This window comes from Arachis ipaensis, chromosome B6 (genome assembly GCF_059453495.1).
Source record: "Arachis ipaensis isolate K30076 ecotype BB chromosome B6, ASM5945349v1, whole genome shotgun sequence".
Taxonomy (NCBI): domain Eukaryota; kingdom Viridiplantae; phylum Streptophyta; class Magnoliopsida; order Fabales; family Fabaceae; genus Arachis; species Arachis ipaensis.
In genome coordinates, this window is record NC_142441.1 from 80012539 (window position 1) to 80029564 (window position 17026).

At 38.2% G+C, this 17026-nt stretch overlaps 1 non-coding gene and 1 pseudogene across 1 annotated transcript; one reads left to right on the top strand and one right to left on the bottom strand.

Moving 5' to 3' along the window:
• Window positions 1-284: 284 nt before the first annotated feature.
• Window positions 285-2196, top strand: LOC148561481 (uncharacterized; annotated as a pseudogene).
• Window positions 2197-13687: 11491 nt separating this feature from the next.
• Window positions 13688-13791, bottom strand: LOC148561482 (small nucleolar RNA R71). Its single transcript, XR_015887008.1, has one exon. It is a non-coding gene; the product is annotated as a small nucleolar RNA R71 (small nucleolar RNA).
• Window positions 13792-17026: the final 3235 nt, after the last annotated feature.

A 17026-nucleotide genomic window follows, 5' to 3' on the forward strand; every position in this document is an offset into this window, starting at 1 on the left:
ACGGGTTGTTGCGTGATACATTCGGAAATATGACAAATCTTGAAGAGGCGAACAACGGGTTGACTGAAGATGCAAAGAGATTTTATAAGCTGGTAGACAAAGTAGGTATAGAATTATATCCGAACTGTACTACTGAATTTTCGAGACTATCGTTTATCATTCGTTTTTACCACTTGAAGTGTCTGCATGGTTGGAGTAACACATCTCTTACCTCCCTCTTAGAGTTATTGAAAGAAGCTATACCTGATTTGAACATTCCCACTTCTTTTAATAAAGCTAAGAATATGGTTAAAGACTTGGGTCTTGACTATGAAAAGATTGATGCATGTCCTAATGACTGCATGCTGTATCGAAATGAGTACATAAATGACTCATTTTGCCATATCTATGGAGAGTCTCGATATAATCAGACTCCTACTATGGATGGCAACGAAGATTACTTTACGTTTCCGAATAAAGTTCATAAGGTTACTGCGAATACCTTAACATACTTTCCTTTAATACCAAGGCTTAAAAGGCTTTTTATGTGCCCAGACACAGCAGAGGCGTTGAGGTGGCATGACGAGCAGCGTTTGAAAGATGATTGCATAAGGCACCCTACTGATGGCCAAGCATGGAAGAACTTGGACACTCGGTACCCAAACTTTTCAAAAGAACTTCGCAACTTGAGGCTTGGTTTGGCAAGTGATGGTTTTAATCCTTTTCGAACTATGAACGTGTCACATAGCACATGGCCAATTGTCTTAATGGTGTACAATTTCCCCCCTTGGATGTCCATGAAGTCAAAATACTACATGCTCTCTTTACTCATACCTAGACCTTGTTCACCAGGAAATAATATTGATATTTTTTTGCAACCATTGATCGAAGAGCTGAAGGAGCTATGGGTGTCAGGTATAGATACATATGATTCTTTTGAGGGAGAAACTTTTCAAATGCATGCTGCACTACTTTAGACAATCAATGATTTTCCAGCATATGCGATGTTGTCTGGTTGGAGTACGAAAGGGAAGCTAGCTTGCCCTTGTTGTAACCATGATACTTCTTTTTGTTACTTGAAACATAGCCAAAAGACAGTTTACATGGACCATAGGATATTTTTGCCAGTTGATCATGCATGGAGGTCTAACAAGAGATCTTTTAATGGAAAACTAGAATTCAAGGGTCTACCACGAGTGTTAACAGGTGAAAAGGTTCTAGATATGCTAAAGTCAATAGATAATGCCCTTGGGAAGACGCAAAGCAAAAGTAAAGGCCAATGGAAAAAAAGATCAATATTTTTTGAGTTACCATATTGGCAGCATTGTATGATCAGGCACAATCTTGATGTAATGCATATCGAAAAAACATATTCAACAGTATAATCGGTACCTTATTGGATATTCTTGGAAAGACAAAGGATCATGCAAAAGCTCGTTATGATCTTAAGGAGATGGGCATTCAAAAGAATCTTTACCCAATAAATTCGAAGGATTGCAAAAGAACTAAACTTGATAGAGCATGCTTGATGGAAAGTGCTTCAAACATTTCTCATTGTGTACAACAAGAAGAGAGAAAGCTTTACGGTTACAAGACTTATGATGCTCACTTCATGTTGCATTACCTGTTGCAAATACCAATCAAGAGCATTCTTCCAGATCATGTTGCTGTTCCTCTAGTTCGCTTGTGTTCCTTTTTTCGTCAGCTATGTCAAAAGGAAATCTCTTTAGAAGAGATTAATGGTTTGGAGTCAGAGATTATAGAAACTTTGTGCCAGTTGGAGACGATTTTTCCCTACCTTTTTTGATAAAATGGTTCATTTGCCTATTCATTTAGCTAATGAATTAAGGTTAGGTGGTCCCATCCAGTTTCGATGGATGTATCTGATTGAGAGATACATGTGCACACTAAAAGGGTATGTACGTAATAGAAGTCATCCAGAAGGATCAATTGTGGAGGGTTATTTGGCTGAAGATTGTTTAACTTTTTGTTCAAGATATTTGCATGAGGGGGTGAAAACAAGATTCAATAGAGTATCTCGGAATAATGATGAAGGCACTTCAACCAAAGAGCCTGATTCAAACTTGTTCAAAAAACAAAGGAAGTCTATTGGGTGGAAAAAAAGGGCAACTAATTATTTTGGACGAGAAGTCACTCCTTGAAGCTAATGCATATGTATTGAACAATTGCGTTAACGTGGAGCCCTACATGAGGTAAATTTTCAAGAAACTCTAATTTGGTCACATTATTATATACTAGTTGGCAAGCTGTGTCAAGTGAGACTAAAATTTCAATGTTGGATTATGCAAAGGTAAGTAGACCATTCTCCTTTTTAAATTGTTTAGAATTAGGCTTAGCATGTATGGTAAAATAACATAATTCACTATTTATTCGTAGTCTAAATATAACATTCCAAGAGATGCTGAGCCTTGGATGATAGATACCATTGGAGATTCAAGGAAGCAATTTAAGAAACAAATAAAAAAATATCACTATACACCGTATAGCTCATTCAGAGAGATGATGAAAAATCATCCAACGAGACTGTACCTGAACTGCATTTTAGAAAATTATTTCAATTTTGGAGTCTTGATATCATCAAAGTAAGTTATTTTCACAACTTTCACGGCTTTATTAATGGTATCGTGTATTTAACTAACTTTATGTATTTTTACATTATAACAATGTGTAGGTTATTTCTGACAAAAATCGTGAAAATAGATCCAAACAAAAATGGAATCATCGAATGGGTCCAGTTAGTATTGAATTAGTACGCATTGAATTGGTATTATATTTGTGCTTCTTATTTAAGTATCTTTGCATCTTTCATGTCATCTGTGTTGACTTCATCTGTGTTGACTTCGAGAAATCTTGGTGGTTTCTTTGTAGCGTGCAAAAAAAGAGGACAATGAAGATCCATCACAGTCTGAGATGTTTATTGTAACTCGTACTAACAAGAATGGAGAGACTGATTCGGGAACACAAGAGACGATTGTGAGTTGTTTAGTTTCGTAGAAATGTACACTAAACGAAATGTATAAATCATTTTTTTATTTTCAGCATATGCGCACATGAACTTATTTCAATTTTACTTGTGTGTAATAGGATCATCTTCAAAATTTGAAGCAAGCTGGATATAGTGATGATGAAGCACTTCAAACACTTTTTGGAAAAGAGAGACATGGTAGAGTTCGTTTCTATGGTCGATCAGTAACAAAATCCTCTCTTAAAAAGGATAAGCAAATCCGACAAATGCAACAACAACATACTGAAGTGGTTTCAACTATGGAGAAAAATCAAAATAACTTAACTTCCAAGTTGGATGGTTTCTATTGATTTCACACCCGATATGGTTTTTCTGTTTCGCTGGTGTTAATTACTTGATTTGTTTGATGGGTTGGAAGCTGATTTGTGGTTGTTTCTTTGTGCTGGATTTTTTTGAGTTTTAAGTGACTTCAATAGGGGAGGTAAAGTTCCACTCAAAGATAGATTAAAAACATATAAACATTACCAAATGGCTTAAAACCTTAGCAAATGCTCCTTGTTATTTAGTGGTTGAAATTTACATGTTGATTGACTTATTTAACTTGTGCTCCATATTCATTACTCAACTGTACTGCATGCATCATCAAAAACATTTTTGTTCTGTTCTAACTTCTTTATTTCTTTTGCTAGCAGGAGGACATGATGTGAAGAAAATATGTTCTATACAAATATAAGATGGGATAGGTCTTATAATGATTTTCGTTATCTAAATGTATTATTTTGATGTGTACTCTACATTTTGATAAGAGACTTTATCCGATATTATATGTAATGGATAAATCACACCCTATTTTGATAGTGTTGTAATGGATATCTAGTTTTTAATGAAACTTTTATGATCTACATTTATTGAATTTCTCATTCTTAGATTTATTTTATGATTATCATCATTTTGGGATGTGATTATGCTTTAAAAAATTCATAAAATAAAACAGGCTATGGTGACGGTAAAAACTGTGACCATAGAAAAGTTATGACTACGGTAAAAACCGTGACCATAGATAAAGCTATGGTCACGGCGAAAAACCAGGACCATATATAAGGCTAGGGTCACGGTTTTAAGGAGGGGTGACCATAGATAAGCTATGACCACGGTGAAAACTGTGACTATAGATAAGGCTATCATCGCGGTTTTATGGTGGGGTGACCATAGTTAAGGCTATGGTCACGGTTTAAGGAGGGGTGACCATAGGGGTTATGGTCACGGTTTTAATCGTGACCATAGCTAAGGCTATGGTCAAGATTTTTGAGAGGGGTGACCATAGAGGTTATGGTCACGATCAAAACCGTGAGAATAGATAAGTCTATGGTCACTGTTTTAGGTGTGGTGACTATAGAGGCTATGGTCATGGCCAAAACTGTGACCATAGATAAGGCTATATGGTCACGGTTTTTGGGAGGGGTGACCTTAGAGGTTATAGTCACGGTCAAAACGGTAGCCATAGATATGGCTATGGTCACGGTTTTTGGTGGGGTGACATCGAGGCTATGGTCACGGTTTTGGGAAGGGGTGACCATAGATGTAACGACCCAACTTCTAGCATGTCTAGATCATACTAGAAATCGAATGTTACCAACTTGTTTTTCCTTTTTGTATTATTAATTGATAAATATAAGCTTGTACGTTGTTAAAACCCCGCGAATTTTACAAGTAATTTTTTTTAACAAGAATAATTTAAAGTCGCATACCTTCCATATATCAAGGGATAATTAAACGTTCACATACATAAGACAAAAGATAACAGAATATGGAACAACACACTATAATATACATCATGTTACAGAAGTGGCTCAGTTATATAAGCATAGAACTATAGTACAGCACCCCTAAGTCAGTGACTCATATAGTATATACATATATGTACATAAGACGCCCCAGGGCCTGGCCTGACCAAAAGCCCCTAAGTTGGCACCCAGGCTAGCCTAACTCTATGATATGCCTATTCCCTCTAATCATGCTAACAAAAGTGAGGGAGACACTCTAATGTACTGAAGTTAGACTAGGCGTCTCAAAAAGTCTCCTCAATCCTGGTCCAGAGTACCTCACAGAAAATCACCGGGCGAATGGTGATGCTCGCCTGCTGGCGCCTCGCCTGGCTCATCGTCATCACTGTCAGAGGAGATAACTATGAAGTTAGGATCTTCCTCTGGATCTTCTTCTTCCTCGTCCTCTTCTGCCGAAGTGATAGCAGAGGAACCACTGCTGGCCACAGAAACCATAAAAGGATAGCTACCAAACAAAATACAGTCTGGAGAAGGAGGTGTCGCCTCCATGATCTAATCATACTCATGTCCCTGCTGCTCATCAAAGACAGGAGGCTCGATCGGCTCAGGTAAAGGATCAAGCTCGGGTGGCAACACAGGAACACCCCACTCATCAAGGACAAAAGGTGCAGGAGGTGCCTCATGGATAAGCTGGGCAGGTATAGGCTCATCAGGTAGAGGAGGTTCAGGTGGAGGAGGATAGTCAGGTGGAGGTGGCATCTGCTCCTCAGGATGAGGTATCCCAGGTCCGCCGGGGTGTAACCAAGATAAAGAAAAGTCATAGGGTGCATCAGGATTAAAATATGCTGTCCTAATAGGGTACTGGAAAGGTCTACCACGAACTACATAATTACGGATACGAGGTACCGCACAGTAGATGTCATACTCGCCACGCACCGGGTCCTCGTGGATATACGGTGGATCAATCTCGTAGAGTAGGACTCCTGTGTCCATCTGTAGAGGTGTAAGGGGTAAGAACTGAAGAGTTCTTAGTAAGGTCGGGGTTTACAGTTAAGTTCATTTATAATGTCCGTGGTCATAGAAGTATAAATAAATGTAGAGTAATATGTACATAACAGCAACATAAACTAACACATGAACAAGAGAGAAAATAGGAAATAAATGCACATTCACACATTATTATGCAATCACACAGTTATGCTCAAACAAACAAGGAATAGAACAAGAACACAAGAAGATAAGCAATAAATAATGCACAAACAAGTATGATGCATGTCTGTCCCTACTGCAGGTAATGAGCTGATTTGTCGGTTTCGACCCGCACCCGACGCAATCCGACCCTCCAGGTCAGATAAGGCCTTCCCAGAACTTAATCCCAGATTAAGTACCGCATACCCTCTACCAAGTACTCTCGACTTGCAGGGCTGGTATTTGCTCAAATCTCAATATACCGCAGGTATGCGAGTCAGGCCTCTACCAAGCATTCAGCTCGCAGGGCTGGTACTACTCTACCGCAGCCTGTCTGGGAAGCAACATCACAATACGGGCGTCCCCGCACAACATTCACAAGCATTGCCCGAAGGCTCATAATTCACATATAACCATACTCTCCATCACTTAGCAATCATCATAAATCAAGCATTAGAACATCACAGAAAGCTCATTTTACAATTCTCTGTTTACTTTGTAAGGTCAGGTACACAGCTGTATCACTTTTAACTCCTTTTCTTTTTAACTTAAACACAGGTTTCAAAATCTTGTTTCTTTACTTCTTATACCTCTATATCTACTCTTATACCTCTTCTTAGGTGTTTAGTAAAGGAAATTAGAGAATTCTGGACTCAAATCTGCCTTCCTGAGGCTTTCAGGGAAAACTGTCTTTTTATCAATATTTTATTATTATTAATAAAATAATATATTAATATTTTATTATTAAAATAATAATATTTTATTTAACTTTCAAAAATTGCATTTTGACCCCCGGACTTCTTGGAAATTGCACTTTGACCCCTATAACTTTTAATATTTGTACTTTAGCCCCTCAACTTTTGATTAATTAATTTTCAACCCCAAACTTTTTAATAATTGCATTTTGACCCCAAAACTCCTTGAATACACGTTTTCATGTTCTTCCAAATACCAAAAACATTTTTTTTCCAAAAGTTCATCAGATTTCTGCTTGATTTTCAGCTAGTTTTTCAATCTTTTCGGAAACCGATTTGAACCCGATTTTTATCAAACCAAAGAGAAACTTTTCAGCCATCAAATACACATCAAATAAGCATCAAAAATCATGATTTTCATGGCTAGAATGTCACGTTTTCCAGCAGCACCAACAGCCACTTCAAAACCATCATAAACATGATTTTCAAGCATTAAACAACAAGTTTCCATGATCAAACCCTCACACATACACCCAAAATCAAATCTCAAACAACAAGATCTGGTTTAACACTTCAAGAACACAGCCAATCATTGATTAATTTACCAAACCTTACCTCCTTTGCTACTGTCCGAGATTGCACTAAAAACAAGCTTCCAGAAGCACTTTTACGCCTATTTTAACATCAAAAACAACTTTAGAATCTTATGAACCATGAAGGCTGAAGCTTCATGATGATGAAAAGAAGGTTTTCCTGACCTTAAGGTAACTAGAAATCACGTTTTCTTGGAGCTTTTAGGGATTGAATAAGAGATCCTAAGAAAGAACATGAAGAAAACATCATTAACTTAAGGAACCACCATGGCCGAATCTTCAAGGAGGAGGAGCAGCCTTCATACCTTGTTTTACTCCATGAAAAGTAACATAGAAATGAAGAGGAGGAAGAGGTGAACACTTTGGTAAGATTAGATTTTTGATAGGGGTTTTGGTTTGAGAAAGAACGGAGAAAGTAGCTCAGGTGTTCATGGAAGCTTCATGGTTTTCTTTCATGGTGTTCTAAGCTTTTCCAAGAACAAAAATGATAGCCAAGCTGTCCTAGGGAGGCCGTGGCTTTTGGATGATGATTATCCAAAAGTTACTTGTCAAAATATCTCAGAAAAGGATAATTACTAAAGCTAGATGTATTAGAACTTAAGTAATTACACTACTAATGGATAAACATTAAGTTACTTAGTGTAAATGACACTAGTAACTGGATAATCATAAGAATAAAAGATATATGATGAAGCATTAGCAGTGCTAAGTTCATCTAAGAATGCCGGTATTATCCGTTACCGGTAGATTTCAAGCTCAGTTATTATATTACTAAACATAGATCAACATTAATCACAGTAGAGAAGATAATAATATAATATTCTAAATAAAATAATAATATATGAATATTATATTAATATAATTTTTCTCTCGAAATTCGTGACCGGCTCGTCACATAGAGACTAACCACGGAAATCAGAATTTTAAAATTTGGGCCCAAAGTGGCTTAAAAACGCAACTCCTTGTGACATGCCTACTTAGATTAGGAGAGGTGTCCTGTGCAATCAAGCTGCTGACTCAGCAGCTTGATGACGCAGCACCTGTGCAGTGGAGGTGCTTATATGCATAGAAATTCCTAAAAATTCTGTAAAAATTCCGTTTGATCCCGAAAAAGCGCCGTTTCTTCGGGGCTAGGCTGTTACAGTAGAGGCTACCGTGACCATAGATATGGCTATGGTCACGGTTTTTGGGAAGGGGTGACCATAGAGGCTATGGTCACGGTGAAATAGATAAGGCTATGGACACGGTAAAAAAACATGGCCTAAACTGCCAAAATTTTGAATATTACAACCGTGACCATAGGAACCGTGACCATAGATGAAAAAACCATGACCATAGGTCTATGGCCACGAGAGAATAGGTCACGGCGGAAAAACCATGACCATAGGTCAAAAATCGTGACCATAGACCTATGGTCATCCTTTTCACTAGCTATGGTCACGGTTTTTAGACCTTTTTTTGTAATGATTCTCCTTTGTTTGTGTTTAGCATGAGGACATGCTATTGTTTAAGTGTAGGGGAATTGATGAGTCCATATTTGATGGTAAATTTTGGCTTAAATTAGACGAATTTCATCATATAAACTCGTACTTAAGTACCAAAATAGCATACTTTTGTGTTTTATCCCTAAATTGAACCTAAATATGAATACATGCATTTTTGTGCTTAAATTGAGCAATTTAATCCCACTTTTATGCCATTTGATGCCATGACATGTTTATTGAGTGAATTCAGGTTAATTAGGCACAAATGGGTCGGTAGAAAGTGGAAGGAAGCATGCAAGAAGGGAGAACACATGAAGAAAAACAAGGAGAAGCACACAGTCAAGTGTGCATGTGCACAACCCTCTGTGCGTACGCACAAGAGCAGAATTAGCATGTGTACGTACGCAGAAGTCCCTGTGCGTGACTTCATTAATGAAGCACGTGGCTCACGATTTTGGGGGTCTCTTGGCCCAATTTTGAGTGTGCTAAAGCTGATTTTGGATGCTATATGAAGGGGACAGCATCACATATCAAGGCATTAGTTTAGGAGGCCTCATTACATACATAATTTAGAAGTAGGAGTAGTGTAGAGTAGAGAATTCTCTCTTAGGGTTTGACATAGATTTCATTGTAGCATTTTATAGTTTAAGTTTTTAGCTTGGATTTTGTTTTTTCTTTATTGTAAGTACTCTTTAAATTCACTACTCTTACTACATTTTGCTCATAGTTCAAGTTACTTGTTAATATATACAATTTTGATTTCATGAATCTTTTGTTTATGAATTTGATGTTTTATGGTTCCTATATGCTTGATTGAGTGTTTATTGTTGATATTATGAATAGTTTAGTTATAGTTTTTTTATTTTCCTTTGCTATTTCCTATGTTTTGGTTTTATGCCTACCAAGTGTTTGTGGAAATGCCACTTGGTAACTTTGAGTAGATTTTCACACCTTGGGTTAGGAAATGAGTTCCTAGGATACTAGAGTCATAATGTTCGACATTTAGTGGTAATTCTTGGGTAGTTAGTTGATTCTTGTTTCCATTGACGCTAGCTTTTTACCAATTAATTTGGTAAGTTAGCTAGGACTTATGGATTAAGGTCAATTATGCTTGCTTGACTTACTCCTTGATGTTAGGGGTTGGCTAAGCCAGACTAACTCATCATAGTTGCCATAGTTGTGGTTATGACAATGATAGGATTCCTTAATTCTCATTCCCAAGTCAAGGCTCTTTTATGCATATCTTAGCATTTTCACTAGTTTTGACCTTGCTTCTTTTAAATTGCATTAATTGCCTTTTATTACTATTTCTTAGTTCTTTAATTCCTTAGTTCTTTTAATCTTTTTGTTCTTTGATTTCAAAAAACCCTTTTTCCTCACAACCGAAAGTGTGACATCTTAATTAGTTTAATTTTCTGTTTTAGTGGATTAGGTTGTTAGTCTAGGTTAGATTAGGTGAAAAGTGTTGGATTATTAATCTAATTTGCTATTTCTTGCTGCTGAATTATTCATTGTTGGATTGTGATTGTGGTTATAATTTGTTGCTTGGTATTGAATTTTTGCATGTTTGATATTTGTTCATACCAAGTGCTTGTGACATTGCCTTTAAGAATGCTTTTGGATTTCTAAATTGCATGTTGTAGCTAGCCACCATGTAATTTGATTTTCTTATTTATCGTTAGGCAATTGCTTCTAATTGATGCATTTGTTGCTAGGTGATGCTTGCTTATGTTGATTTTTATTTACATCACGTAGTTGATGCATTGAGATTGTGGAATTGTGAAATTGGATTCTAAGCTTACCTAGTGACATCTTTTTGCGCTTTTCAAGCTATGTGAACCATGCTTGCTATGTGATTGATTTCACGTTATATCTATCCTTTCCTAAGTTTTATAGCACCCATGTTCTCCACTTTATGTCAATTAGGTGATGCGAATAGAAATTCAAAGTGTGTCACTGATTGATGTGTGAGTTCTATATTTCATTTGGTCCGTTAAGTTCTCTTGTACATCAACCAAATTCCATTCATATTTGTAGTAAAGTAATGGAAAAATAAAATTTATTGTTCCATAGAAATAAAATTACAAATCCTCTCTACAATTTTTCATTCATTAATAGAAGGAAAATATTTATAAGAATGGTCGGTTGTTAGTGCACGAATTTCCATACTAACGTGACCACTAACGTGGAATGGGAGCGAACTTGCAACGTTAGTGGTAAAGTTACCACCAATAATGCCTTCGAAATCCATCATAACCCACGTTAGTTGCCACGTTAGTTACACTAACGTGGAAGAAAGGGGAAGCTCCAACGTTAGTGGTAAACGTGAACACCACTAACGTTCCAAAAGGCCACACTAAGCCACGTTAAGAGTCACGTTAATCCAATTAACGTGAACTCTAACGTGGAGTAAAGAGGAAGTCGCAAGCGTTAGTGACACTCACCTTTGTCACTAATGCTAGACCAAGCCTAGATTGCCTACGTTAGTGGTCACGTTAACACCACTAACGTGAAGGGTAACGTGGAGCAATGAATGATAGGCCAACGTTAGTGACACTCACCTTTTTCACTAACGTTGGAGATGGCAAGCACACCCATGTTAGTAGTCACGTTAATTCCATTAACGTGAAGCACTAACGTGGAAGGAAGGGGCATTTTGAAGTGTTAGTGACAAAGGTAAGTGTCACTAACGCTCTCGAGCCTTGGCATGCCAACGTTAAGGGCCACGTTAGTTACACTAACATGGACCATTAACGTGGAAGAGAGGGACAAAGAGCAACGTTATTTGTAAAAGTTAGTGCCAATTGCGCTTGCGAAGGGCTAAGAGGCTACGTTAGTGGTTATGTTAGTGCCACTAATGTTGAAGTTAACGTGGATCAACTAGTTTGGAACGTTAGTGACAAAGTTATCGTCACTAACGCTATCGAACCCAAGTTTACACTTAACGTTAACGCCACTAACGTCCTAACTAACTTACCATCATGCCTAAATCACACTTTCTTTGCAAGCAAAGCTGAGCCCACAAAAGACTGTAACTGCTTCAACTAAAGATCAAGGGTCCATATCCAAGACTTGAAGAGCTAACTAGAAGATCTGAAGAGTAGTATATATAGGGATAGTTTTGAATTAAAAAGGGATCTGGGACTTGAGAACTATACTTTGTATATTTTACTTTTTCTGCAATTTCTAGTTTAATTTCAGGATGCACTCTTCTCAACCATCTTCCATTTCCAGAGCTATGAACAACTAAACGACTTTTTCATTGGGTTAGGGAGCTCTATTGTAATTTGATGGATCAATTATAGTTTTCATTCTTCTCCTTCTTTTTTTCTCTTGATTTTACTAGAAAGCTTTCGTTCTTCATTCAATTGGTTAGCTAGCTTGGAAGAGAAGCTCTTTATAATTGGATCTCCTCGGAACCTTGGAAGAGGAATGAGAAGATCATGCTAGAAATGCTTTCTCATGTTGGACTGAATTGGGGTTTGGATGGATATGGTGACATATAATCCTACCAATACTTTGATTTGGAAATACATGTGGTATAATCAGTGACCATACTTCATCTCTTCCCATGAGCAATTAAATCAAGGAATTGGGCAATTGTTTAAGCTTAGAGAGATTGGGTTGCCAAGGAATTCGGATCCAATCACTTAAGATTGCCAAGGAGATTAATGAATGCATTGATTGAGGAAGAGATGAGAATGAACTTGATCCAGAGAATATAACATCTCCTAAGCCCAATGAATCCCCCATTTTATAATCTTACCCATTCTCTTTATTTTTTACCATTTACTTTTATGCTCATATACCCAAATCCCCATTTAAGATTCTGCAATTTATTTTTTGCCATTTACATTCCGCCATTTATTTCCAGTACTTACATTTTCTGCTATTTACTTTTCCGCCATTTAATTTTCTACAATTCCTCCACTAAATTTCTGCTTAGCTCAACTAGAACTTAACTCTAATTAAAGTTGCTTGACCAATCAATCCCTGTGGGAATCGACCTCACTCTATTGTGAGTTTTTACTTGATGACAATTCGGTATACTTGCCGAAGGGAAATTTGTTGAGAGACAAGTTTCCGTGCATCAAGTTTATGGAGCCGTTGCTGGGGATTGATTTTGTATCGACAATGATTAAGTTGGAGGATAACTAGATTGAGCAATTTTCTTTTCTTTTGTTTAATTCCATCTGAGTGATTTACTTTCAATTTTAGCTATCTTCTTCCCTTTTTCCCTTACCCGTTTGTTGTGTTTTCTTAGTTGTTTACAATTTAGTTCACTAACTCACTAACTGTTTGATACATTACACCACTCACACTAACAGCCATTCTAACAAGAGTAATTTCTTCATTCATTTTCTTTCTTGCTTTTTGCTTTGTTGGTTGTATGACAGGTAGAAGAAGCGGGGCTTCGACTTCCTTTGATTCTGAACCTAAGAGGACCTTTCTTAGATTAAGGAGGGAAGCAAGAGGAAAGAGAGTCGTTGGTGCTGAGGAAGAGAAAGAGTATTTTGAAACAGACATGGAGGAGAATATGGAGAACCACCATGAAGAAGAAGTTCACAACCATGCCAGAGAAGGCCCAGCAAATCATGCTGGGCAAGAGAGAAGAGTTCTAGGCTCTTACATCAATCCAAACCCAAGAAATTATGGAAGTAGCATTCAAAAGCCAACCATACATGCCAATAACGTTGAACTAAAACCCTAGCTCATCACCCTCGTTCAGAACAACTGTGCATTTGGAGGAAGTGTCCAAGAAGACCTCAATCAACATCTAACCACCTTCCTAAGGATATGTGATACTTTGAAGTCTAATGGTGTTCATCCTGACACCTATAGACTACTTTTGTTCCCTTTTTCACTCAAGGATAAAGCATCTAAATGGCTGGAATCCTTCCCGAAGGAGAGTTTAACAACCTGGGAAGAGGTGGTAAACAAATTTTTGGCGAAATTTTACCCTCCTCAAAGAATCAACAGGTTGAGAGCTAAGGTACAAACCTTCAGACAACAAGATGGTGAAACTCTCTATGAAGCATGGGAGAGGTTTAAGGATTTAACAAGAAGGTGCCCGCCAGACATGTTCAATGAATGGGTGCAATTACACATTTTCTATGAGGGTCTTTCTTATGAATCAAAGAAGGCAGTAGACCACTCATCTGAAGGATCTCTGAACAAAAAGAAGACCATTGAAGAAGCCATAGATGTCATTGAGACTGTAGCTGAGAATGACTACTTCTATGCTTCTGAAAGGAGCAACACTTGAGGAGTGATAGAGCTGAACAACATGGATGCTCTGCTGGCTCAAAACAAGATGATCACCAAGCAGCTGGCTGATCTTACCAAGAGGATGGAAAGGAACCAAGTTGCAGCAGTCACCACCTCATCAGCAGCTCAAGAAGGAGTAAATACAGAGGAAGAGGGTGACCGGAAACAAGCCAACTATATTGGGAACTCACCTAGGCAGACCCATGATCCATACTCCAAAACTTATAGTCCTGGTTGGAAGAACCACCCAAACTTTGGGTGGGGAAATCAACAAGATCAAGGCCAAGATCAGAGACGTCACAACCCCAACAACAATGCAACTCACCAATATTCCACACAGAGATCATATCAACACCCACCCAATAATACCTCTCAACATCCATATCAAAAGCAAAATAGCCCTTCTCACCCCTCCAACCTCAACTCACCATCACCATCCGAGACTCTACTTGAAGGCATATGCAAGGAAATCCAAGATAACAGAGTGTTCAAGGACGAGGTGTGAGCTAATATCAAAAACCAAGGATACACTATCAAGAGGCTGGAGTCTCAAGTGGGATACCTCTCTCAGCAGATTCCCAAACCTACTGATAGCTTCCCAAGTGACACAGAGAAAAATCCGAGAGGTGAAGCAAAGAAAGTAAGATGGGAAGAATGCAAGATGGTCACTATAAGTGATAAGGGGAGTGAGAAAGAACTGAACAAACCCTTAGAACACTCTCGAGATATTCCAGTAGAGAAGCAAGAAGAGGGTAACTAAGAACCCAACTCCACACAGAAGAAGGGGTTAAGGGAGAAGGAGATTCTGAACCCATATGCACCTTTTCCCCATAGACTCAAGGGTGGTGTAGAAAGGAAAGTGTACTCAAAATTCCTCGACATGTTTGCATCTCTCCATGTAAACATATCATTCATCAAGGCTCTCCAACAAATACCCTCATACATTAAATGTATGAAAGAGCTGCTGACCAAGAAAAACTCACTAAAGGGAGGGAAAACAATAGTGATGAATAAAGAATGCAGTACTCTCATTCAGACAGAGTTGCCTACAAAAAGGAAGGACCCAGGGAGTTTTCACATCCATTGTGCTATAGGAGAAACAAGGATTGATAAGGGACTCTGTGACCTAGGAGCAAGCATCAACTTAATGCCTTTATCCCTTTTGAAGAAGCTTCAGATCAATGAGCTAACGCCCTCGGATGTAATCATCAAGTTGGCTGACAAAACTCAAAAACAAGCAATAGGAGTGGTTGAAAATGTGTTGGTGAAGGTTGGGAACTACTTCCTTCCCACAGACTTTGTTATCTTGGAGATGGAAGAGAGTCATCTCCATCCAATCATATTGGAAAGACCATTCCTAGCCACAGCCAGGGCACTCATAGATGTAGAATGAGGGGAGCTAATATTGAGGATACATGATGAACAACTTACCTTCAATATCTTAAAACCCTCACAAGAAGCAGATCAAGAAAATAAAGAATCAAGGGTAGATCACAATAAGGCACTGGTGGAAGAAACAAGCACTAAATCACAAACAATACACCTGGAAATCCCTTTGGTTGACAAATAATACAGTCAGAAGGTACAACAGCTGAAGGAAACCCAAGAGGAGCTAAACCCACCAGAGTCGTATGAGACTAGCAACAAAATTTCCTTGGAAAAAAGAGGCCACAAGGAGCAGGATAGCATTAAAAGAAACAAGAAAGAAGGCGCCAAGGGGATGGAGGAACAAGAAGATCCCTACAGAAGATTTCTCTCCAGGGGATAAAGTAATCTCTGCTTATTTCCCAGCTATTCCATCTCATCTCCCCACCATTCCATCTCAGCTGCCTAAAGTTTACACCATCAGCAGAATTCTATCCTTGGAACATGTGGAGATCCTTAATGAAGCCAACGGAGATAGATTCACTGCGAGAGGGGAAGATTTGAGGCATTACCAACCACCCTGACAAAGGCAAAACGCAAGCTAATGACGCTAAAAAAGCGCTTCATGGGAGGCAACCCATGTTTTATATCTTTTCAGTTTTTTTAGGATGTTTAAAGTAGTTAATAAAGCAAGGTTCGTGAACTCCAAATCAACTCTGACAAACACTTAGATGAACCCTTGTATGCAACATATAATGAACAACAAGTTTGGTGTTCCAGGCACACTAAGAGGACAAGAACACAATTCATATCTTGTTACTCTTAGAGCCTTAATCAACTCTTTTTACACGACATGGTCATAAACTAAGTTTGGTGTCACCAATGTTGCATACATGAACAATTAATCGGTCAGTTGGGTTGTATTCATGAATAGCATTTAGTTATTTAAAAACAAAATTTTAAAAAGTAGTTATTCCTTTTATCTTGTAAGAGAAATAAAAGGAAGATTGGATGGAATTGATGGGACAAATGAAGAAGGGAGTTCAGCCACTTCAGAAAGGGGGACTACACACATGTCTTTAAAAGGAATACATTGGGAAGTGTTGTCATGCAACATTGGAAGGAGAATATCTTTGGAAACCGAACCAACCCCATCATAAAAGTGGTGATCCTTGTGCTCATTTCATGTTAAACCCCAACCGTCCATTATTAGCCTATACCATCAATCCACACCTTCCATTTACTCACCACTTATCCATATAAGTGGCTCTTATTCCGTACCTCTTTGTATTCCAATTCTCCTTTCTTCATACTTCTTACTCTCGGAACACACCATCAAAACCACTCTCACCCACTCCCTTAGCTACACCCTTTCAACCATCCATACTTCTACAATTTCGAATTCAAAGAGCATTCATGGCATCATCAAGCTCCAAGAGGCAAAAGGGAAAGGCACCGGTGGAGAGCATTCCTTTTGATGAAAGAAGGTTCAAGACCGCCTTCCATGAGCTCCAATTTGAATGGATAAAGCACAAAAAAATATTGCCAGAATTGACATTCCAATTCAACGATGATGAGTGCCCACAGATTAGAGAGAAGATTGAACAAAGGGGTTGGCAAGAGCTCATGAACCCAGACACAAAGATAAATGCAAATCTCATTAAGAAGTTCTATGCCAATTAGC